The sequence below is a fragment of the Bos taurus genome, chromosome 1, assembly GCF_002263795.3.
Source record: "Bos taurus isolate L1 Dominette 01449 registration number 42190680 breed Hereford chromosome 1, ARS-UCD2.0, whole genome shotgun sequence".
NCBI classification, from domain to species: Eukaryota; Metazoa; Chordata; class Mammalia; order Artiodactyla; family Bovidae; genus Bos; species Bos taurus.
In genome coordinates this window covers 59,569,644-59,596,138 of record NC_037328.1, presented here as the reverse complement: position 1 = coordinate 59,596,138, position 26,495 = coordinate 59,569,644, and the positions used below count along the sequence as shown (strand labels likewise).

At 37.7% G+C, this 26,495-nt stretch overlaps 1 protein-coding gene across 20 annotated transcripts in view; it reads left to right on the top strand.

The window, feature by feature from the left end:
- ZBTB20 (zinc finger and BTB domain containing 20) overlaps positions 1 to 26,495 on the top strand; it is an 862,801-nt gene that overhangs the window by 218,588 nt on the left and 617,718 nt on the right. For 16 of the 20 annotated variants that reach the window (XR_009496015.1, XM_059890169.1, XM_059890161.1 and 13 more), the window contains one exon: positions 7,482 to 7,527. The gene's annotated coding sequence lies outside the window, so the exon portion shown is untranslated. Of the gene's footprint in view, positions 1 to 7,481; positions 7,575 to 25,109; positions 25,147 to 26,495 lie in introns of all 20 variants that reach the window. The other 4 variants (XM_059890164.1, XM_059890135.1, XM_059890162.1 and 1 more) reach the window with 2 other exon arrangements.

Sequence of the window (26,495 nt, the reverse complement as noted above, 5' to 3'; positions counted from 1 at the left end):
CCCACTGCTGGGCATACACACTGAGGAAACCAGAAGGGAAAGAGACACATGTACCCCATTGTTCATCGCAGCACTGTTTATAATAGCCAGGACATGGAAGCAACCTAGATGTCCATCAGCAGATGAATGGATAAGAAAGCAGTGGTACATATACACAATGGAGTATTACTCAGCCATTAAAAAGAATACATTTGAATCAGTTCTAATGAGGTGGATGAAACTGGAGCCTATTATACAGAGTGAAGTAAGCCAGAAAGAAAAACACCAATACAGTATACTAACGCATATATATGGAATTTAGAAAGATGGTAACAATAACCCTGTGTACGAGACAGCAAAAGAGACACTGATGCATAGATCAGTCTTATGGACTCTGTGGGAGAGGGAGAGGGTGGGGAGATTTGGGAGAATGGCATTGAAACATGTATAATATCATGTATGAAACGAGTCGCCAGTCCAGGTTCAATGCACGATACTGGATGCTTGGGGCTGGTGCACTGGGACCCAGAGGGAGGAGGGTTCAGGATGGGGAACACAGGTATACCTGTGGCGGATTCATTTCAATATTTGGCAAAACTAATACAATATTGTAAAGTTTAAAAATAAAATAAAATTAAAAAAAATAAAAATAAAAGTCATCTATTAAAAACTATTTTCTATTTAATAAACTCTGAAGTGTGACTTACAGGATAGAATTATTAATATTTAGTATATTGTGGATCAGGGTTCTATGGAGAGTCCAAATTCATCATGTTTATACATAAAATGTGATATTAAATTGTTTCATTTTAAGTAGTAGCCAGTAATAATAATAGAAATTTTACATTTATTTTGTAAGCTTAGCTTTTACTACACTCTATAGCTTTATTAGAGCAAGTGTGACCTAAAGTCTAGACAGACCAACTATGCCTTTGGATTAACGGGTGTTTATCATATGATTTCCTTTTCCTTCCTTATTGCCTTTTATCTGTTTCCCGTTCACAGAACTGATAAATAGATAACTTTTGCTTCTCTTTATTCCCCTTTCTGACAGGGCTAAATCTAACTTAGTAATTTATAAAAATAAGCATAACTAACAAGTTTTTCAAGTCTGCTTTTAAAATTATATTCCTCTTAATCTTCATAAACTTTGAGTTCAGGTAAACTCCAGAATTCAGGACACCTCAATGTAAAAAAATAAGCTGGCTTTAGTGATTATTAAAATCTATATTTTATAATATAATAATGATTGAGCACCCAGATCAATTGTAGGTCTGGAAGAAGTAAATACATATTAAATAAAATAAAAGTATTTTAGATTAGATAGTATCTTTTCTTAAAATAAGCCAAATTTAAAATGTAAACCACTCAAGATTCCTAAGAATGCTCATTCAGCCATAGGGGAAATATTTTTTAGTTTAAATTTAGGCTCAGAGTTCTTTTATGGAGCCAGTGCTCCTGCAGACCCAGCTGAGACTCTTTTCAGTGCCTTAAGTGAACTGCTGCTGTTGTTCAGTTGCTAAGTTTTGTCAGACTCTTTGCGACTCCATGAACTGTATCACACCAGACTTCCATGTCCTTCACTATCTCCTGGAGTTTGCCTAAACTCAAGTCCATTGAGTCAGTGATGCTATCCAACCATCTCATCCTCTGTCACTCCCTTCTCCTCCTGACCTCAGTCTTACCCAGCATCAGGTTCTTTTCCAATGAGTCGGTTCTTCATATCAGGTAGCCAAAGTATTGGAGCTTCAGCTTCAGTGTCAGTCCTTCCAATGAATATGCAGTGTTGATTTCCTTTAGGATTGACTGATTTGATCTCCTTTTAGGCCAAAGAATTCTCAAGAGTCTTCTCCAGCACCACAATAAGTGAATTAGGTATTTGATTTATTAATGGCTCAAGAGGTAACATTAAACACCCCCTCTTCCATCACTAGCCAGGCCCATCCAGTATGAAGGGAAGATGAACTTTTAGTCTACACAGCACAAAGTCAGATCTATTCAGTTCCCACTGGGGAACACAGCTATGCCAACCTAGGAGTAGAAAGAACTTAAAAAATAAATCCTCTATAGTATATCTCCATCACGAATGGTACTGATAGTAACTTCACCCTCATAAAACCCAAACTATTCTAGGGATTATGTAAACTGCAATAGATTCTAAAGGCACTGTGTAACAATTCTTTGTGCTGTCCTCCAGATCAAATCAGAAGGTCTAGAACCTCAGTATGTATTAATTTGTGTATTTTAAGCCCTGAGAGCAAAGCCAATTGTAGTATTTTTTTACTTCTATTTGCAAAATCTTGTGCTGTATGTGAACTCAGGTCATTTGCAGAGTCTCTTTAGAATACCTAAAAAAGTGATACTGTTCATGTGTGATTTTTAAGGAGCCTACAACACCTGGTCCTGATTCCAGCTGAATAATTGCTTACCTTTGCCCTTATAGTTCCATTTCCTGATTGTTTCAGTTAAGTGTAGACAGTGGTCCTTCATTTTTCATTCAGAAAAATGGGCACATATTACTGCCTTCCTCTTGCGTAATAGAATTGGTGCTTTAGAAAGGAGGGCATGGCAACCCACTCCAGTGTTCTTGCCTGGAGAATCCCAGGGACGGGAAGCCTGGTGGGCTGCCATCTATGGGATCGCACAGAGTCGGACACGACTAAAGTGACGCAGCAGCAGCAATAGCTTCTGTTCAGCAACATTTACTTTCATACTGTGCTAGTTCTTTTCCATGCCTATCACATATAATGTGTGCTTAGTCACTCAGTCATGTCCAACTCTTTGAGAGCCCATGGACTGTAGCCCACCAGGCTCCTTTGTCCATGGGGATTCTCCAGGCAAGAAAACTGGAGTGGGTTGCCATGCCCTCCTCCAAGGGATCTTCCCAACCCAGGTATTGAACCCAGGTCTCCCGCATTTCAGATGGATTCATTACCATCTGAGTCACCCAGGGAAGCCCAAGAATAGTGGTTGGGTAGCCTCTCCCTTCTCCAGGGGATCTTCTGGACCCAGGAATTGAAACAGGGTCTTCTGCATTGTAGGTGGATTCTTTACCAGCTGAGCTTCCAGGGATGCATAGGCACAAACAATCTTATAGGTTAGGTAACATGATCATAATTTTTGTTGTTGTTCAGTCACTAAGTCATGTCCGACTCTTTTTGCGACCCCATGGGTTGTAGCCTGCCAGATTCCCCTGTCTATGGGATTTCCCAGGCAAGAATACTGGAGTGGGAACTCCTGAATACGAAATACTGAGGTGGCAACTTCCTTCTCCAGTGGATCTTCCCGACCCAGGGATTGAACTCACATCTCCTGCATTGACAAGTGTATTCTTTACCACTGCACCATCAGGAGATCCTGATCATCATTTTACAGACAGGGAACCGTTAACTCATTTAAGATAATACAATTGAAAAGAGGGATCTAGAACTCAATTCTAGGTTTCTCTGGTAGCAAAACTATCCTGCCTCATATAACTCTGCTGTTGTCCCAGACCCACAGGTCATTGATCCCATAAATAGCTTCTCTTACTGAGTGGCACAGCTTCACACAGGCTGACCCCATTGACTGAACCTGAGGGCCATCATGTGGCACTAGCTTCAGAGAGGCAAATGCCCACTATGGTTACAGGTGACAAGGATACTGTGTGCTGCATTCTTTTATCTGCTCAACTAAGTGCTTCACATCCCTCACCATCACCCCCCTTGGTTACCAGGGATTCCCTCAGCACTGGTCTGTCCAGCCTTACCTTCTTTCCCTGGAGATGACAGTACAGCATTGTCTTTGGTAAAGTTAGAAAGTAACTCACTTATTTACTTTGGGTGACAATAAATAAGTATGTCTTGTTAATAATTGTGCATATGTTTTATGTAGCTTTAGGTAATCAGAGACAGTCTTACACATCTGGTATCTGAGATTGAATCAATTTTTTTTTCATACTGGTCTCCTAATATATAATTCTGTTAACAAAAAGTAGACTACATAAGGATAAAAAATACATCAGATCAGATCAGTCGCTCAGTCATGTCCGACTCTTTGCAACCCCATGTATTGCAGCACGCCAGGCCTCCCTGTCCATCACCAACTCCCGGAGTTCACTCAGACTCACGTCCATCGAGTTAGTGATGCCATCCAGCCATCTCATCCTCTGTCGTCCCCTTCTCCTCCTGCCCCCAATCCCTCCCAGCATCAGAGACTTTTCCAATGAGTCACTCTTTGCATGAGGTGGCCAAAGTACTGGAGTTTCAGCTTTAGCATCATTCCTTCCAAAGAAATCCCAGGGCTGATCTCCTTCAGAATGGACTGATTGGTACTCCTTGCAGTCCGAGAGACTCTCAAGAGTCTTCTCCAACACCACAGTTCAAAAGCATCAATTCTTTGGTGCTCAGCCTTCTTCACAGTCCAACTCTCACATCCATACATGACCACAGGAAAAATATAGCCTTGACTAGACGAACCTTTGTTGGCAAAGTAATGTCTCTGCTTTTCAATATGCTATCTAGGTTGGTCATAATTTTCCTTCCAAGGAGTAAGTGTCTTTTAATTTCACGGCTGAAGTCACCATCTGTAGTGATTTTGGAGCCCAGAAAAATAAAGTCTGACACTGTTTCCACTGTTTCCCCATCTATTTCCCATGAAGTGATGGGACCGGATGCCATGATCTTCGTTTTCTGAATATTGAGCTTTAAGCCAACTTTTTCACTCTCTGCTTTCACTTTCATCAAGAGGCTTTTTAGTTCCTCTTCAGTTTCTGCCATAAGGGTGGTGTCATCTGCACATCTGAGGTTATTGATATTTCTCCCGGCAATCTTGATTCCAGCTTGTGTTTCTTCCAGTCCAGCGTTTCTTATAGTAATTTACTAGGGCATTTTATAAGTGATACACATTCATGTACTTAAGACTTTTGGGGTGTTATGTAAATATCAGTTTTTGCTCAATAATACAAAAAAATCAACCTGATATGTTTTCTCAAAGTGTGCCAGATCTGTCACAAATTCCTTAAACCATATGTATTGTGTTTATGTCTTTATCTGAGCTGTAGTAAATATTTTAAATTTTGTTTTGTTTTTGTTGTTTTTTTAATACTATTATTTTGGATCAGTTTTGGATTCACAGTAAAATAAATAGAAATGCATTAATTTTTAAATATAAATTTATTAATTTTAATTGGAGGCTAATTACTTTACAATATTGTATTGGTTGTGCCATACATCAACATGAATCTGCCACGGTGTACTCATGTTCCCCATCCTGAACCCCCCTCCCGCCTCCCTCCCTGTACCATCCCTCTGGGTCATCCCAGGGCACCAGCCCCGAGCATCCTGTATCATGCATCGAACCTGGAAAATAGAACTGCCATACGACCCAGCAATCCCACTGCTGGGCATACACACTGAGGAAACCAGAAGGGAAAGAGACACGTGTACCCCAATGTTCATTGCAGCACTGTTTATAATAGCCAGGACGTGGAAGCAACCTAGATGTCCATCAGCAGACGAATGGATAAGAAAGCTGTGGTACATATACACAATGGAGTATTACTCAGCCATTAAAAAGAATACATTTCAATCAATTCTAATGAGGTGGATGACACTGGAGCTTATTATACAGAGTGAAGTAAGCCAGAAAGAAAAACACCAATACAGTATACTAACGCATATATATGGAATTTAGAAAGATGGTAACGATAACCCTGTATGAGAAACAGCAAAAGAAATGCATTAATTTTAAAAGTCCTTTTAAATTGTTAGCTCTATGAGGTGTTTTCTAATTTATCTTTTAAAATATAATGAACAGTACTTCGCATGCAATAGATGCTCACTAAATATTGTTGACTTATTAAATAAATTAGTTTGTAATAGGTTGAACAGATTTGCAGTCCTAAATTGTTCTTGCCATCATTTCACTCTGCATAATTAAGAAAGTTTTACTAAGATGATTAAAAAATGTGTTATCAAATTACTGGTTTATATTCTAAAGCAATGGGATAAAAGAGACCCCGGCTGTACCCCTATGAGGAACCAGGGAGGATGTGTTTTTCACTGTAGGTATTCTTAGTGGATTTCATGTGCGACTGAGTTAATTTATTTCACATATGAAGGTTAGATTTATCATTTCCATATGGCACTCTAAAACTTTTTCCCTTTACCCTTCTCTGACAACTAGTGTTTTTCTTATTATAAAAGTCATGTCTATTGTAGTGGTTAACTATGTGTGAAAGTAAAAAGAAAAATTAACATCATGCGTAATCTTATTATCCAAATGTAATCATTTAATTTTTCGTGTTCTTATTTTTTCTCTCAGCCACACAAATTCTATTATGTCCATACAATTGGTACTCTGTGTGTTTATAACATACTTTAGAACCACAAACTACCCTGCAGATAGTTTCAAAATATTTCTTTATATGGATGTGCTATACTTTATTTTTCTACTGTGGAAAATTTAGCTTAGCTAGGTTAGTTTTATTTTTTTGCTAACATAAATCTCTGTTGATGTTCAGTTATGTAAGGTAGAATTTTAGAATTAAAATTACTGTAGAATGAGAGATTCTGAATTTTAAATTCTTAATCATATTACTCAATAGTTTAACAGAAAAATGTTAGCAATTCATACTCCCCTCAGAAGTGTATGAAGAGGTGTTTCACTGTCATAATACAAATTGATTATTTTTTTCACACTTTTAAGCAAGTTTTATCAACTAAACTTAATGACTTTAATATGTTCCTATCATCAACTATGTTCAGAGGTATAGAGATTAAATATTTTAGTTTGCTTTCAGAGAGATTATGAATATGTTTAAGGTCACAGTAGTTCAGAGGCTGCATTTTGCAATACAGTTTCCACCTTCATGCAGATATTTTTTGGGTCTAATTGTAAACTCTGCATACTTTGTTTAAGCTGGACTTCTTTCCAATACCTACTTCGATGGCAGTTTTCTTACTGTGTTGCACTGAGGCATCATATCTAATGTGGCTTTAGCATTTCCTCTTATAGAAATCTCATTTCTATTTGCTGTTGTAACTTGAAGTTAATGAGCATAGAGCTTATTTTTATTTATTTATGCATTTCTGTGGACTGCTCTACAAAAGCACCTTTCTTCCTCACCAGTCCAAACTGAGCGTTGATGAATCTGAGTAGCAGTCGTATTTGTATTAGGAAGGCCATAGTCATGGAACAACACCAAAGAAAAAAATCAATTTTAAGTGTTTGTTTCATCCTCTGGTAAACATATTTTCATTTCAGAGACCGTGGTGAGTCTTAGTCCCTTGCTGGTACTTGTTTTTGATCACACTGTTCCGGAAGCTGTGTGTGCATATACTCACACGTATGAATTTAAGGTGAACTGAAATATCCTATGGAGAAAATTCAGATATAAAATAGCCCACTTGTTTAAGGACTACAATCTTTTCTACTTCTCTGCAGAAATTGTCTCAGCATAAATACTGGCTCCACTTCAAAAATTATTTTTACTTACAAAATATATTTGTTTTACATTTCAGAGTACCTGATAAACTGCAAGTCTGTCTGTGCCCCATAGCTGCACAGGTATGTATGTGAATTACCTACAGTTATGTTAATCGACATATTAGCTGGTAAGTGATTACATTTGGGGGCATTAAAATTGCTTACAGATTTCATAATGTGAAAATGTTAATTTTTGAGTACCTTCAAATATTGGCAAGCATCAAAGGATATTACATTTTATACATACCTTGCATTTCACTCTATTGTAAGAATCAAATAAACATTTCTAAGATTTGATGAAGCAGAATAATTTCAGTTACAAAGCATTCATCTAATGGAAAGATTAGAAACTGTTTTATGGAACTGTTCTATTAAAGCGGCTCCTGATGTGGGATCAGAGACTTGCAAAACTACTGTTTTTGACACTATTGTTTTATGTTAAAACTTTTTTTGTGTCACTTTTGAGTTTATTTTCTGTGCTGGCTGCTTTAGGTAAGGAGTAGTTGCAGATGTACTTCCTGTCTGCTGCACTGTCTCAAGTACTAGAGTAATGGGAAAAAAAAATGTTTGCACCTGTTTGAAAACCTCAACTGTGTGGTGGTGTGGTTTCTGGGCAACAGGCAGGAATTCTCAAAAGCTTGGTTGCACCTGCTCAATTGTTGTTTGCAGCTGTGTCATATGATTGAGTGCACAGAGAAGCTTGTTAGCAGTTTGCTTGTGCTGTTACATATTTTGTGTCCTCCAAGTTTGAAAGATTCTTGCTTGATGTAGTCCTTGAGCTATTACACTGGTTTATTATAAAACTCATTGATTCTAGTTCCCAAATATTTTATCCAAATTCTTTGTTCTCAGTCTCAAATATTTTCTTAGCAACTGTTGACTGCCCTAGATAATGTGTATGCTAAGTTCTCCAAAGAATACCTGGGGAGAGTGGATCTCTCAAGATAACTGGGTTGATAATAATTTTTGTCCTCATAGAGACATTTTCTGTTTGGCTCAGTTTCACTATGTTGGCAACCCCACTATGTGAGGCTGGATGTAGTTATTGATCCATTTAGCTGAACAGATTTGAAAGCATTTGGCTATTAGTGGACACATGGGGCATATTCAGAAAATTTAAGTGATATTAAGAAAATTCAAGATGATTTCTTGATTTGTGCATGTGTCTCCATTGCAGCTGAGTGGAAGTGAGAGAGAAAATAAGGAAAAATTAGATAATTATCTTTGAAGAGGAACTAAAATCCAGATGTAAAATTTAAGACTGGAATATCATCCTTTAGTTTTATCAAATCCTGAAATTGAAAGTGAAAGTCGCTCAGTTGTGTCCGACTCTTTGCGTGTCGGACCGCATGGACTATACAGTCCATGGAATTCTCCAGGCCAGAATACTGGAGTGGGTAGCCTTTCTCTTCTCCAGGGATCTTCCCAACCCAGGGATCAAAGCCAGGTCTCTCGCATTGCAGGCAGATTCTTTACCAGCTGAGCCACAAAAGAAATCCTTTATCAAATCCTAGTCACTTGATGTTTTTTCCTAAGCATTTCTGTTAGTGATGTTTCTTTTAGATAACAGCTCTACAAGGTTTCTGACAAGTATCTATATTTTTAACATAGACAAGCTAATATGAACTATATCCTGTACTAGTTAGCTAAAGTTCTATAAATATAATATAAAAAGTGGCAACTCAATATACAAAGCATTTAATTAATTTATTTGGTAGTACCAAATTCCTGATATTGAAAACTTATTCAAATAACTTGCATTAGTCTTTTTAAAAATGCTTACGAGTTTCTATTGGTATTTCATAACATAAAATCTTAGAGCTTGTGTATCTTCTTTTATTGACCTGTTTAAATCTGGTTTTTTTTTTTTTTTTAACTACCATAATATGAATTTAATTGACCTCTTTGGGAGTAAGACACATAGGTACTGAGCTAAGTGTATGGTTTTCCACAGTCTCTTAATACAATGCCTTGTACATACTAGGTGGTAAGTAAATGTTGAATGAATGCATGTATAAATAAAACATTTCTGAAAGAATAGAGGCCTAGAAACTTGTTATTTGCTTCATATTTTGGATGGTCTTCATGTACTTCCTTTAGCTCTCACACTGTGGATGAGATGGAGATGAGACTACTGATAAATTCTTTCCTTAAAATGAGAAATGAATATATAAGAATTGATACTCAACACAATCAAGAATTGCCATAACACTATTTGCAATATACTTTGCATTCATTGTGCTGACTATGAGAAGTCTTTACATTATCCCTCTTTTACACAGAATGCTGAGGTATTCGATGACTAAGTCACTAATCACCTAGAAAATGTTTTCAGCATAGATGTAAATAAAATTCTGTGTTGTGTGAGCAATGCTATGGCTTTCCTAAGCAATCATTTTCTCCCCCAAACTCTCCTACCCCGACCCTATCACTATCTCACTGAAAACACAAACTATGCAGGCTTTCTTAGGATTGGGTAGATCAGATCACATTTAAAAATTTGTGTTTTCCTAAACATAAGTAGTGGGCCCTGTATTTACTGTACACATGTTTATAATTATGGTTTCTGTTATTCACTGAATTCTAATTGTAAATAAATGAAGAAAAAGCCAAGTAGAAGTAGAGTCAAAGTAGTGTTTGTCATGACCTGCTTTAGTTAACGCCCCTCTAAAGTTCCATTCTGTATGGCACGAGGCGGTCCTATAACAATGGCAGAAGTAGCAAAGTGATCCCTTTATCTGCATCAAAACATCTTTCTTAGGCATCTCAAATTCTGGTTGATGATATTCATGTGTACTATTAGGTTTGGAAGTACACAAGCTGTTTCCTCTGGGAATAGCTTTTCTTTCATTTTAGTTTACACCAGTGGGTGAGAGACCAATATCAGGGACATTCTTTTTTTCCAGAAACTTAGTGTGGTAGAATCAACTATATTCTTTTGTTAGACTAATGTTAGAATTGAGAGAGAACCAAAACTATCTATTAGCTAGAATACTAAACCAGATGATAGCAGATGCTTCAGTGACCTGTACTAGGAATTACAGTTTGGAATACTCAGGAGGGAAAGATCACTAAACCCTAGGATTCCTGAACATTACTGCAGATTTCCCTGTGATTTCAGGGTTAAAGAAAGAAAGGGTTAAAGGAAGAAATATTTATTGAGGACATAGCATGTCTAGATATAATTTCTTTCTCTCTCCCCTTCCTTTTCTCCCTCCCTCCCTCATTTCCTTCCTTTCTTTTATTCCACACAATAATTGAATACGTACCATTTGTTAGACACTGAGTTAGGCTAAATAGATAAAACAGTGTCCGTGCTCTCAAAGAGCATACAGAGATATGTCAACAGAGCTCCTTTTGTCTTCAACACTTATTAGTATAGACCCAGTCAAGTTAACCTAATTTTTTGTTTGTGTGTTTGCTTTGTTAGTCCTTTGGAAAATTGGAAAAATAGTAGTATCTACATTATATATTGCTGTGTTGAGTTAGATATAACAACACATGTAAAATTCTTAGTTCAGTGGTTGATATATAGCAAATGCTGAATAAATCTTAGCCCAACTACTATTATTTCCAACACTATCCCCACCACTACTACAACTTAGATGCTGAAGGAAGATCACCTACTTGCCTGAGAGCAAGTATCTTGGTCTGGACATTGTCACATTGATTGTTCTAAAAGTTCTATCTAATTACCTCTAATTTCTTTTAGAAGAAATTCTAAAAATCACATAGGGTTAGAACTTGAAGGGATCTTAATAGTTATCTATTTAATATCTTTGTTTTATCCATGATGAGAAAATAAGCTCAGAAAAGTTCATGTACTTGTCAGGGTTACACAGTATAATGGGTAGTTCAGTTCAGTTGCTCAGTCATGTCCGACTCTTTGCGACCCCATGGACTGCAGCACACCAGGCTTCCCTATCCATCACCAACCCCTAGAGCTTGCTCAAACTCATGTCCATTGAATCCATGATGCCATCCAACCATCTCATCCTCTGTCGACTCCTTCTCCTCCTGCCTTCAATCTTTTCCAACATCAGGGTCTTTTCCAGTGAGTCAGCTCTTCTCATCAGGTGGCCAAAGTATTGGAGTTTCAGCTTCAGCATCAGTCCTTCCAATGAATTTTCAGGGTTGATTTACTTTAGGATTGACTGGTTTGATCTCCTTGCAGTGCAAGAGACTCTAAAGAGTCTTCTCTAACACCACAGTTCAAAAGCATCAGATCTTTGGCGCTCAGCTTTCTTTATGGTTCAACTCTCACATTAGAACATGACTACTGGAAAAACCATAGCTTTGACTAGATGGAACTTTGTTGGCAAAGTAATGCCTCTGATTTTAATGTGCTGTCTAGGTTGGTCATAGCTTTTCATCCAAGGAGTGAAACTCAACTCAAGGAGTGTATACCAATACAGAGTGACATTTATATTCCAGGGAAATGTTTATATATAGATATGTTGTGTTAGTTGCTCGGGAGCATCCGACTCTTTGTGACCCATTAGATTGTAGCTCGCCAGACTCCTTTGTCCATGGAATTCTCCAGGCAAGAATAATACTGGAGTGGGTAGCCATTCCTTTCTCTAGGGAAATCTTCCCAACCCAGGGATATATATATACATATATATATGTATATATGTATTTATATATATTATTATGTATATTATATATATATTTGATAATTCTTTCAACAATCTGTTAGGTAGATGCTGTTTTGCCCATTTTACAGGTGGGGAAAAAAAAAAAAAAACCTTACACACAGAAAGAAGAAGCAATTTGTCCAAGATCATACTGACAGTAAATGTGAAATGGTAGTACTTGAACCCAAAATTCAGTCCTGCCTTTTAAATGTATCAGTTTCCTAACAACTCAGTCAAAAGCCCCCAAAATACTCTGAGCATTTAAGGGATTTTTTTTTCTGTCATTAAGGTTTGTGCCAAAGGACATTTTATCCATCAAAAATGGTGCATTATGCTATTGTATAAATGTCCAGCATTGACTGCCTACATCTTCACTCCTGAATTTTTTGCTGACAGTTGTCTTTGAAGGCTGTGTTTTAGCTCTTCTGCATCTGATGAAGCTTTTGGATAGGACGGATTCTGAACATAGACTGCATGGGTTGATTCTGGCCCCAGTTTGTGTGGGTGGCATCGAGAGCCAAGTCATGCTCAGAGTCGGCTTCTCAACACATGTGCACTCTGCTTTCCTTGTCTCTCTCTCTCTCCTCTCCTTCATCTTTGTTTTCACTCTTAACAGGTAGTTTATGATTTTTCCCCATTTTTTACAATATCTACCATGAGTTATTCCTTGAAAAGAAATAAGTGTAAAGAATAACAAAATAAGGAATATCTCTGCTTATGTGAAAGCCAATGTTGCCGTAGGTATTTACAATAAACTGGTCACAGCCTTGTTGTTACTCATTTACATGGAGGAGCAAGGGGCATTGTGCACCTCATTTTAAGTTTTCTATCTTACCATTGTAACAGTTTGTCCTCACTTTGAAGTCTTAAAGCAGACTTGCTCATGACCCGATTTCACTAATAATTCTCTTAAGTAACCCTTGTACTCATTTATAAGATTTTTTTTTCCACCCACTGTTGTCTAGCCTGGTTTAAAATTTTTATATATGTACTTTTAAAAAATTGATTAGCTGGAGAGCTGCCCATTCCTCTGTGCTGTATAATAAGGATTTAAAAACTGCACACAGAATTCTGTATAGTGTAATTAAAACTGACCCACATTTGGACCTGAGTACACCAGGACTTAGCCAAACTTGCCATGAGCTGAGTTCTGGTGGCAGATGGGAACTAATGAGGACACACTCCACTCCAGAATTTCCCAGCTGCTTGGCCCCTTTTTGTACAAACAAGGTTTGGAGCGAAGTCCAGATCCCAAGAGCATGTTCTGTAAATGCACTGAACCCAATGATTTGGGAAATGTTATCACAGAATCAGACTGTTTCAAAGTCTCCGTAAGACCTCAGCTACTCTCAGATTTTAAAGATGAAAATTCAAAGGGACCTTTTGTGTTCTCTCTCCAACCAATTTTTAATTTTAAAGTGAATTAAAATCACATTCCCCTTCCCCCCCACCCCCAACTCCAGTCTGTTTTCCTGTGCCTAGGGACAGAATGATCACGTTTATCCAAACGTGGAGATTTGCAGGTGGTTGTCTTAGGATAGACAAGGTCTCCTTGCAACCTATAGATCTCTTCAACTGGTTTGATGTCCTGGGACTATTCAGGCAGATGTAATTGAATCAGTTTGAAGCAGCTGTAGCTGGCATGTGGTCTCTCAGATTGCTAGCACCTGCTTGTTTTTTTGCAACTCACTAGAGTGAAAGAAGTGCCAAAACCAGCATTGGTCTTGGAGCAGATAAAGCACTTCAAATCCTATATTCCATTCTCCTTCCAATCTAGCCACATCACCATTGGTGCCTGAATTAATAAAGCCCCTTTTCATGATTATGTCTGAGGTAAACTTTTCCTTCTCATTCTTCTCTGTGTTGAGATCCTGACAGTATTGATCATGCTAGTCCAAAAAAATAAGGGAGTATAATGGTGATCAGGTGGCTTTGAGACTCTCTTATCATTAGACAACTGAGTAGCCTGTGGTTTGCAGAATCATTTAAATGAACGTACCAAATTCATTTGCTGTTCCAACACAGTCTTATTGGCACAGAGAATGAGCAGTTAATGTATAACAAACTGTGAGCTGTTATGGAATATGATAAATACATTTGCTAAGCAGGAGGGAATATAAAATGGAACTATTTCTTTAATGTAACTAAACTAATCGACATGGATTTCTTCAGCACTTACTAGGTATAAGAAGATGCAGTCTACTGAAAAAGGGATAGAAATTGTAGGGCATACTAAATATATATAATATATTTTTAAAAGATGTATATTTAGAATTTTAAAAAGCTTAAATCTATTTTTGAATGCTTGTTTTCTTTATCTTCTGTTTGTTCCATTATTGTAACAGATAATATTATACAAATAATATTATTTGGCAGGCATATATTTAATTTTGAAATATTATCGATTTACTGATGTTTAATTTGAACCTGGAATTGATGAAGTCAACACATTTACCTGAAATTGAGAGCTTATATAGTAACGTTTCTTTCAGTTCAGTTAAGTCACACAGTTCTGTCCGACTCTTTGCGACCCCATGGTCTGCAGCATGCCAGGATTCCCTGTCCATCATCAACTCCCGGAGCTTACTCAAATTTTTGTCCATCGAGTTGGTAATGCCATCCAATCATCTTATCCTCTGTTGTCCCCTTCTCTTCCCTCCTTCAATCTTTCCCAACATCAGGATCTTTTCAAATGAGTCAGTTCTTTGCATCAGGTAGCCAAAGTATTGGAGTTCCAGATTCAGCATCATCAGTCCCTCCAATGAATATTCAGGACTGATTTCCTTTAGGATGGACTGGTTGGATCTCCTTGCAGTTCAAGGGACTCTCAAGAGTCTTCTCTACCACCACAGTTCAAAAGCATCATTCTTCAGTGCTCAGCTTTCTTTATAGTCCAACTCTCACATCTACACATGACTATTGGAAAAACCATAGCTTTGACTAGATGGACTTTTTAATATGCTCTCTAGGTTGGTCATAGCTTTTCATCCAAGGAGCAAGAGTCTTTTAATTTCATGGCTGCAGTCACCATCTGCAGTGATTTTGGAGTCCAAAAAAATAAAGGCAGCCACTGTTTTCATTGTTTCCCCATCTATTTGACATGAAGGCATGGGACCGGATACCACGATCTTAGTTTTCTGAATGTTGAGTTTTAAGCCAACTTTTTCACTCTCCTCATTCACTTTCATCAAGAGGCTCTTTAGTTCTTCTTCGCTTTCTGCCGTGAGTTGTGGTATTATCTGCATACCTAGATTATTGATATTTCTCCCAGCAATCTTGATTCCAGCTTGTGCTTCATCCAGCTGGGCATTTCTCGTGATGTACTCTGCATATACGTTAAGTAAGCATTCTAAAGTTACTTTAGAATGGTTTAATATTAATAATCTTCTGAGATATTGTTTATGCAACCCACTCCAGTGTTCTTGCCTGGAGAATCCCCGGGACGGGGGACCCTGGTGGGCTGCAGTCCCTGGGGCCGCTGAGGGTTGGACGCAACTGAGCGACTTCACTTTCACTTTTATGAATAATAGTAATATGAGTAAAATCTAAAAAAGTCATTTTGTTATCAGCAAATGCCTATTTTGCAAGGTATGACTGAACCTATGCTATAGACGTAAAGTATATATGATTTTTGACTATAAGAATATTACAGTATACTTGAAGATATAGGATATAAATTAAAGTAAGATACTCAATATTAAATGTATACTCTAGATCTGGATTTGGTGAAAAATAATTGCTATAAAAGTAAAAATACTAGCACTCTTGTTGTCAAATATGACTCTGGACCCAATGTCCCCCTACTCCCCTTCCTTGCCCATGAAGGACAATGAATCTATCAATGATCTATCATGGTTCTCTCTTCCACTAGACCAGAACTTGCTCTAAGAATTCTCCTGAGGACAACACTTCAGCTAACTTACCAGTTGATGGCAGTTGATTTAAGATGAAACCCGTTTGTCATCGCTGAACAAGTCATTAATTACAAAAGATTTCAGTGGAAATAAGAGCTCAGTGAGCTGCAAGTAAAACACAGGATTTGAGCTAGGCCTTGAAATAACATGAAACGTAGGATTTATTTGATTAGAACATTATACTTATCTAAAAAGAAACAAGAATTTAAGAAACACTCTATAACCTAGTCATTACTAATACTGTTAAATCATTTGCTTCTTAGTAACAATGTTCTTTCCTCTGTGACAAAGATTTAATATTAATTTATAAAATAATTGTTTCATGCTGATCCATGTTCAAAATCACCTTTTTGTTTTATTTATTTATTCATTCATTCATTCAATGCAAATAGTTCTATCTATTGACATAACTGAATTCGTTTTCCGCCTGATTGTATGAATACCATAATCATCTACGTCTGGCAGCATAACTTCAAACTCTGTTTCCACCTTTATGTGGCCTCCCTCTCTGTGTGTATCTCTCTATTCTCTCCTCTTCTTATAAGAACACCAGTCATTGGATTAAATGACTTGAACCTTAAATCCAAGATGATTTCATCACAAGATCTTTAACTAGTTATATCTACAAATGCCCTGATTTCCATAAATGTCAGGTTCTGAGTTTCTAGATAGACATGAACATTTGGAGGATATATTCAACATACTATAGAGTGTAACTTAAATTTTCTGTAGTAAATAACTACAGAAGGCTTATTTGTATACTTACACATTAATTCTTTTTCTCCTCTGTAGTTGACAAAATATATCTGTTCAGCATTTGTAGAATACTTGCTGCATTCAAACTTTGGTATTTTTATGGATGTAGTTGAATCGTGAGTACATTCTCTTTCATACTCTTAAACTACTGAAATTTCCACTTTATTATAGATGCTGAACTTAAGGCATAGAAGAAATAATCAACAGAGTTATAGTTCCTTCACAGATGCAGTACAAAATTAAAAACTGACTTTGGTATGTCCAACTCTTCTGTGAATCTTTGTGTGTTGAGATACTAAATATACTTTAAGGTCCATAATATTTTCAAGTAACTTTCAGTTCAGTTCAGTTCAGGTGCTCAGTCATGTCTGACTCTTTGAGACTCCATGAACTGCAGCATACCAGACCTCCCTGTCCATTATCAACTCCTGGAGTTTACCCAAATTCAAGTCCATCCAGCCATCTCATCCTCTGTCATCCCCTTCTGATATCTGATATCTGATATCAAGATATTACATCTGATATCTGATATCAAGATATTACACCCTCTGTCATCCCCTTCTCCTCCCACCTTCAATCTTTCCCAGAATAAGTCAGTTCTTCTCATCAGGTGGCCAAAGTATTGGAGTTTCAGCTTCAACATCAGTCCTTCCAATGAACACCCTGGACTGGTCTGCTTTAGGATGGACTAATTGGATGTGCTTGCAGTCCAAGGGACGCTGAAGAGTCTTCTCCAACACCACTGTTCAAAAGCATCATTTCTTTTGCGTTCAGCTTTCTTTATAATCCTACTCCCACATCCATTCATGACTACTGGAGAAACCATAGCCTTGACTAGAAGGACCTTTGTTGGTAAAGTAATGTCTCTGCTTTTTAATATGCTGTCTAGGTTGATCATAACTTTCCTTCCAATCACCAAGTATCTTTTAATTTCATGGCTACAGTCAACATCTGCAGTGATTTTGGAGCCCAAAAGAATAAAGTCAGCCACTGTTTCCACTGTTTCCCCATCTATTTGCCATGAAGTGATGGGACCAGATGCCATGATCTTAGTTTTCTGAATGTTGAGCTTTAAGCCAGATTTTTCACTCTCTTCTTTCACTTTCATCAAGAGGCTCTTTAGTTCTTCTTCACTTTATGTCCTAAGGGTGGTGTCATCTGCATATCTGAGGTTATTGATATTTCTCCTGGCAATCTTGATTCCAGCATGTGCTTCTTCCAGTCCAGCATTTCTCACGATGTACTCTGCATACAAGTTAAATAAGCAGGGTGACAATATACAACCTTGACGTACTCCTTTTTCTATTTGGAACCAGTCTGTTGTTCCATGTCCAGTTCTAACTGTTGCTTCCTGACCTGCATACAGATTTCTCAAGTGGCAGGTCAGGTGGTCTGGTATTCCCATCTCTTTCAGAATTTTCCACAGTTTATTGTGATCCACATACTCAAAGGCTTTGGCATAGTCAATAAAGCAGAAGTAGATGTTTTTCTGGAACTTTTTTGTCTTTTTGATGATCCAGCAGATGTTGGCAATTTGATCTCTGGTTCCTCTGCCTTTTCTAAATCCAGCTTGAATATTTGGAAGTCCATGGTTCACATATTGTTGAAGCCTGGCTTGGAGAATTTTGAGCATTACTTTACTAGTGTGAGAGATGAGTGCAATTGTGTGGTAGTTTGAGCATTCTTTGGCATTCCCTTTCTTTGGGATTGGAATGAAAACTGACCTTTTCCAGTCCTGTGGCCACTGCTGAGGTTTCCAAATTTGCTGGTATATTGAGTGCAACACTTTGTCACAGCATCATCTTTCAGGATTTGGAATAGCTCAACTGGAATTCCATCACCTCCACTAGCTTTGTTCATAGTGATGCTTCCTAAGGCCCACTTGACTTCACATTCCAGGATGTCTGGTTCTTAGGTGAGTGATCACACCATCGTAATTAACTGGGTCATGAAGATCTTTTTTGTACAGTTCTTCTGTGTATTCTTGCCACCTCTTTTTAATCTCTTCTGCTTCTGTTAGGTCCATACCATTTCTGTCCTTTATTGAGCCCATCTTTGCATGAAATGTTCCCTTTGTATCTCTAATTTTCTTGAAGAGATCTCTAGTCTTTCCCATTCTGTTGTTTTCCTCTATTTCTTTGCACTGATCACTGAGGAAGGCTATCTTATCTCTCCTTGCTATTCTTTGGAACTCTGCATTCAGATGCTTATATTTTTCCTTTTCTCCTTTGATTTTTGCTTCTCTTCTCTTCACAGCTATTTGTAAAGCCTCTTTACTCATGACATAAATTATTAGTTACAAAATTTTTTCGTAGTGATATCAAGATATTATAGGCCAAGTATGCACCTAAAATTTAGTGTCATAGAGTGACAAAGAACATTGCACTAAATAACAGCTTACTGTAGCAATGAGATAAGACAAGATCTTTATTAGAGTGTTATGAATCTGGCTGTATAAAAATACACCTTCATTAAGTGATAACTGGAAGTTATGAGCATCCAGGACTTAATTGAGAAAGCAAGACTCAGCTCAGAGAGGTTAATATCTAACCTGATAGAGCCAGTAAGTGACTGAGACAGAATTTAAACTAAACTCTATTCAAGTGCAAAACCTGCATTCTTTATACTTCTCCCAAGTCAGTTTCCAAAGGGTTGAAATATTTTTACGCTGAAAATGTAAGTGAGAAGTATTATTAGATAAGACTAAATAGAGGGAGCAGAAAGTAAAGCCAGTCCTGAGAGAATTGCAATAGAATTGGAAGCATTTGTTGGTCCTTTCCAACTCATGATTTTGTGATATTACAGGTGTGTTTTCTTTACAAATACTCAATAGGCCAACAATTTGAATTTTAAAAAATATATAATTACGTCTTATCTACTGGACAGATTCTTACAAGTTGGAGCTCCTCTGCTGTACTTCTGTTCTGGATAATATAATTGTATGCTCAAAGGACAGACAGAATTAAAAGTAGGTACTAGATATCCCTGCCAGAAAAAAATAAAGATTAAATAGAAATGAAAAGTAATCTCTGAAATAGTAACATAGTTAAATATCAAAGTGATTTTGATATACAAAATTATGATTTGCTTCCAAAATATATTAATTGAATGAACTCTTCTAATATGTCTTGTTCCTATTGCTATAAGGACCAAAGAGAAAAAAAGTATCTTTCTGCTAAATTGCAGATTACTTTTTGGTATGGATCAAGCTTCTATGGTGGTGAACATCAGACCCAGTTTCAGGCAGTGGAAATACTGCTCTGAGCAAGAAGATCAAGATGCTGTAACTCATGAGTTAAGATGGCAGGAGGATGGCAGTACGTGTGTATCAGTCAGTCAGTGCAGTTGCTCTTTGTGTCCAACTCTTTGTGATCCCATGAAGTACAGCACGCCAGGATTCCCTGTCCATCACCAACTCCTGGAGCTTGCTCAAACTCAAGTTAGTGACGCCATCCAACCAGCTCATCCTCTGTCGTCCCCTTCTCCTCCTGCCTTCAAATCTTTCCCAGCATCAGGGTCTTTACCAATGAATCAGTACTTCACATCAGGTGGCCAAAGTATTGAAGTTTCAGCTTCAGCATCAGTTCTTCCAATGAATATTCAGGACTGATTTCCTTTGTGGATTGACTGATTTGGTCTCCTTAAAGTCTAAGGGACTCTCAAGAGTCTTCTACAATACCACAGGTCAAAAGCATCAGTTTTTCAGTGCTCAGGTTTCTTTATGGTCCAACTCTCATATACATGCATTTCTACTGGAAAAACCATAGCTTTGATTAGAAGAACCTTTGTTGGCAAAGTAAGTTTATCATAGCTTTTCTTGCAAGAAGCAAGCATCTTTTAATTTTAAGTCTACAGCAACATCTGCATTGCTTTTGGAGCCCAAGAAAATAAAATTTGTCACTGTTTTCACTATTTCCCCATCTGTTTGCTATGAAGTGATGGGACCAGATGCCATGATCTTAGTTTTCTTAATGTTTAGCTTTAGGCCAACTTTTTCACTCTCCTGTTTCATCTCCATCAAGAGGCTCTTTAGTCCCTCTTCACTTTCTGTCCTAAGGATGGTATCATCTGCATATTTGAGATTATTGACATTTCTCCCGGCAATCTTCATTCCAGCTTTTGCTTCATCCAGTCTGGGATTTTGAATGGTTTAAAGTTAAATAAATTAAATTAAATAAGCAGGGTGACAATATACAGCCTTGATATACTCCTTTCTCAATTTGGAACCGGTCTATTGTTCCATGTCCAGTTCTAACTGTTGCTTCTTGACCTGCATACAGATTTCTCAGGATGCAGGTCAAGTGGTCTGGTATTCCCATCTCTTTCAGAATTTTCCAGTTTGTTGTGATCAGAGTCAAAGGCTTTGGCATAGTCAATGAAGCAGAAGTAGATGTTTTTCTGGATTTCTCTTGCTTTTTCAATGATCCAGCTGATGTTGGCAATTTGATCTCTGGTTCCTTTGCGTTCTCTTGGCAAAACTGTTAGCCTTTGCCCTGTTTCATTTTGTACTCCAAAGCTAAACTTGACTGTTACTCCAGGTATCTCTTGACTTCCTAATTTACATTCCAGTTCCCTATGATGAAAAGGACATGTTTTTTTGCTGTTAATTCTAGAAGGTCTTGTAGGTCTTCATAGAACCATTCAATTTCAGTTTCTTCAGCATTAATGATTGGATACTGTGATAGTGAATGTTTTGCCTTGGAAATGAACAGAGATCATTCTGTTGTTTTTGAGATTGCACCCAACTACTTCATTTCAGACTCTTTTGTTGACAATGAGGGCTACTCAATTTCTTCTAAGGGATTCTTGCCCACAGTAGTAGATATAATGGTCATCTGAATTAAATTCACCCATTCCAGTCCATTTTATTTCACTGATTCCTAAACTGTCAATGTTCACTCTTGCCTGACTATTATGTGTGTATGGGAGGAAACAAAAAGAGAAATTAATAAGATATGTCTAGAAAGCAGCTGTTCCATCCAGGGTGGAATTACTAGATGTCCCTCTTGTAAATGAAATTCTGCCTCTTCGAGAATGCAATATGAATTTCCCAGGATCTACTGCTAATACAAGGATTTCGTGGTTTTTAGTAATACAATGGGCATATAGTAAGTTTTTAGAATTGGTACTAGAAGTTGAGGGGCTTCCCAGGTGGAGCAGAGATAAACCATCTGCCTGCCAATTCAGGAGATGCAAGAGATGCAGTTTCGATCCCTGGGTTTGAAAGATCTCCTGGAGGGCACGGTAACCCATTTCAGTATTCTTGTCATGGACAGAGGAGCCTGCTGGGCTACAATCCATAGCGTCACAAAGAGTTGGGCATCACTGAATGACTGAGCAGAAAACACTATAGGCTATTTAGGGAGTACAATAGGAAAAAAACAAAACAAAAACAAAAACAAGAATGGCTGGGGAAGGGGAGAGGGTCATTGATGGACTTCCTGTGGAAATAACGCTTGAACTAGGAGCAGGAAAATATAAAGAAGCCAGTCAGGGAAAAATCTGGAGCACAAGAAATTTGATCTCTAAATTCTTATAGGTTTCTAAGTGTTGTGCGCACAAGGTGTGTGTGTGTTAGAGTAGTCAGGTAAGGGGATATGTGTCCTGTCTGTCCACTATTAAAAATGTAAAATTAAAATGTCTGCTTCAAGGGCATCCAGTTGACCCTCCTCTTCATCCTGATAGTGAACACAGAAAAAATAAGCATTCAGGAATGGATTAAAGAAGCTTAACTATTTCTTCCTAAAATCTTAGAAACTTCTCGTTTGTGAAAGCCAAAGTTAGTTAAGCTACAAGGAGATGGACTAGATTTATCGTTATTCTTAGCTGCCTTTATTAATTCCATCACCTGCTTTTATCTCAAGGGTTAGTAGAGGAGCCACACAAATTCTTGATCATTTCTCCCTTTGCCAAATTATCTTTTCTAGGAGTAATATCATACCCTTTCCTCTTTTTCTGTACATGAAGGCCATAAATGAAAATGGAAAATCAAATGGAATTTCCTTAGATTTAATTTTTTTGAACTATTAGACTTATAATTGTGTGCTTAGTGCTTAGTCACTCAGTCGTGTCCAACTCTTTGTGACCCCATGAACTGTAGCCCACCAGGCTTCTCTATCCATGGGGATTCTTAAGGCAAGCATACTGGAGTGGGTTGCCCTGTCCTTCTCCAGGGAATCTTCCCAACCCAGGGATCAGACCCAGATCTCCTACATTGCAGGCAGATTACTTTACCAGGGAAGTCTTATAATTAGGCTGCTGCTGCTGCTAAGTCGCTACAGTCGTGTCTCACTCTGTGCAACCCCACAGACAGCAGCCCACCAGGCTCCTCCATCTCTAGGATTCTCCAGGCAAGAATACTGGAGTGGGTTGCCATTTCCTTCCCCAATGCATGCATGCATGCTAAGTCGCTTCAGTGGTGTCTGACTCTGTGTGACCCCATGAACAGCAGTCCAGCAGGCTTCTCTGTCCATGGGATTCTCTAGGCAAGAATACTGGAGTGGGTTGCTACGTCCTTCTCTGTATAATTAGGTTAAGCTATAACTTTTTAGGAATATGTAGTTATCTTTCCCTGGTATCTCAGCTGGTAAAGAATCTGCCTGGAATGCAAGATCCAAGTTCAATTCCTGGGTCAGAAGGATATCCTGGAGAAGGGATAAGCTACCCACTCCAGTATTCTTGGACTTCCCTCGTGGCTCAGATGGTAAAGAATCCACCTGCAATGCAGGAGACCTGGGTTCGACCCCTGGGTTGGGAAGATCCCCTGGAGGAGGGCATGGCAACCCACTCCAGTTTTCTTGCCTAGAGAATCCCCATGGACAGAGGAGCCTGGTGGCAACAGTCCATGGGGTCCCAAAGAGTCGGACAGGATTGAGCAACTAAGCACACAACACAGTTATCTTTCCATTTGAACTGCACACAAGAAATCTGTTCTTCTCATCTTTACCTTCATTCTCAAGCAGGAATTGCTCCACATACTTCATTCAAAATTAAATTGTTTATCCAAAACTAGATAAGAATATGTGGTAGTAAATTACTGAAATTGATGAAATTTGAATTTTTCTGAGTTTAATGTGTCTAATCAACATTACACTCAGGGCATTATTATTGCCCATTGCTTGCTGCTATAACAGATGACAGTATTACCAGGACCCAGGATGATACTGTATGAAAAACTGCACAATGAAATACACACTCTATTGTGAGTATTTGAAAAATAGAGCAGAATAACACTTCCAGAAATGTGGTTTTTGATGAGCAGATTTACATTTTTTTAACTAGAGAAACTAAGAACCTCTCAGTATAAATTTTGATAGGCTTTGCATTCATGCATGCTCAGTCGTGTCCGACTCTTTGCAACTCCATGAACTGTAGCCTGCCAGGTTCCTCTGCCCATGGAATTCTTCAGGCGGGAATACTGAGTGTATTTCCTTCTTAAGAGGATCTTCCAGACCCAGGGAGCGAACTGGTATTTTCTACATCTCTTACACTGGCACACGGATTCTTTACCACTGTGTTGATAGACTTTATGTACATTCTAATTTATAAACCAAATTGTGGTGTGATTGATAATACATATTGTTAGCAGTTATACCGTTGAATATTATCACACAAATTCCCGTAGGTTTGTTTTTATCCTGATAACAGAAACCAAAAATAAAGGCAAGAGCTACTTCCTTTTCAGAAATACTACAGTGCACAATTTTTACTATGTAACTGAATTAACCATTCAATTTGTCATCCAACCATGACTGAGATTTTGCTTTTACAAACAGCTATCCAAGTGTCAAGAATATTAAGTTGTAATGGAAGAAGGCCATTATCATACTGAAGCTTCAAATACCATAAATAAAAAAATACCAATTACGTTTTTTATAACTCGTAAGCATGCACTATACTGTCATAGAAAATCACAAACCTGTTAAAGAGCATTTGTGATAATATATACCTGAATTGTAAACCAATTTTGAAATTTTGTTCTACTCAAGTTGTGTATCTGAAAGTATATATCAAGAATAGATTCAAGAAAACTCCAGGGCCAATGGGAATTCCCAGGTGGCACAGTGGTAAAGAACCCACCTGCCAATACAAGAGACACAAGAGATGCAGATTCAATCCCTGGGTCGGGAAGATTCCCGGAAGTAGGAAATGGCAAGCCACTCTAGTTCTTAACTGGAAAATTCCATAGACAGAGGAGCCTGGTGGGCTGCAGTCCATGGGGTTGCAAAGAGTCAGACATAACTGAGCAACTTATCAGGCACACACACACCAGGGCCAATATTAAAAGTTGACAATGAATTATATAAAAAATACATTCCTCATTAGTCTCATTTGGTGTGTTTCAATACCTTTGCAGAACTAAACTGTGGAGACCTAGAAGCACAACTTGCCCAGTGAGTATAGTATTTAAGATATTATTTAGTTTTTCCAGCTTATGAAGATTTTCATCACACACATTGTTTCCTTTTGTCATGAAGACATGATTACAGTCCATCAACAAAGTACCAAATAGATATTTATTCATTGTAGTAGCTACAGATGCTCAAAATAGATATTTAAATCTCAAACATATCTCCCACTGTTCTATATTAGATTGTTGTTGTTCAGTCACTAAGCCATCTCTGACTCTTTGCATCTGCATAGACTGAAGCATACCAGGCTCACCTGTCTCTCTGAGTTTGCTCAAATTCATGTCCCTTGAGTCAGTGTTGCTGTCTAACCATCTCATTCTCTGCTGTCCTCTTCTGTGTTATATCATTAAGACTTAGAAGTATAAACTGTTAGATCTGTAAGAAAATTTGCATTATCTTTTTAGTATAATCTAGTGATTTACAGATGAGGAAATGGAAACACAGTGAAATTGAATAGGACTAGACAAGTGCAGAATGAAGAACTGAGTAAAGCAGTACTCTTTACTTCCATCTTCACCAATTTTGCTTCACTTTTCACCATCTACAACAATTTTTCTGCTATCTTTATTTTTAAAATGCATGCACATGGTGAAAATTTTTAAAAATAAAATGGCACACAAAGATGTAAAATGAGAAATATGTTTTTACCGACTTAAAGTGCTATTACTAGAAATAGACAGATTCAAGGGTATGTGTACGAAAATGTACCTATATACCTGCATTTTAAAAATGAACAAGAGTCACATCATTTTGGTTTTGTTTGTATTTTGCTTTCTTTTTAGTACTGTATCTTAGAGATTTTATAGAATTTATATTATAGTATATTATGCTATGTCATCTTTTTTATAGCTTCATAATATTGCCATTTTATGAGTGTAACAAAATGTATTTAACCATGGTCTAATTTGTGGATACTTGGTTATTTTCAATTTTTTCCCTCTTCAAAAAACATTACAAAAAACAGCCTTCTAAATACATCTTTTAATTATTCTAATGTATGTGCACAGTGTCTCAGTCGTGTCTGACTCTGTGGACTGTAGCATGCCAGCCTCCTCTGTCCATGGAATTTTACAGGCAAGAACACTGGAGTGGGCTGCCAGGGGATATCCCTGACCCAGGGATTGAACATGTGTCTCTTGTGTCTCCTTCATTGGCAGACAGATTCTTTACCACTAGCACTGCCTGGGAAACCCATTCTAAAGTATTCATAAAATAATTTCCTAGGTATACTTTTGTAATTAACATTTTGATAGCTTTTACAAATTTTCTTTTAAAAACATAGTTCTAATATATACTTCTAACAACAGTGTAGGAGAATACCTACTTTCTTT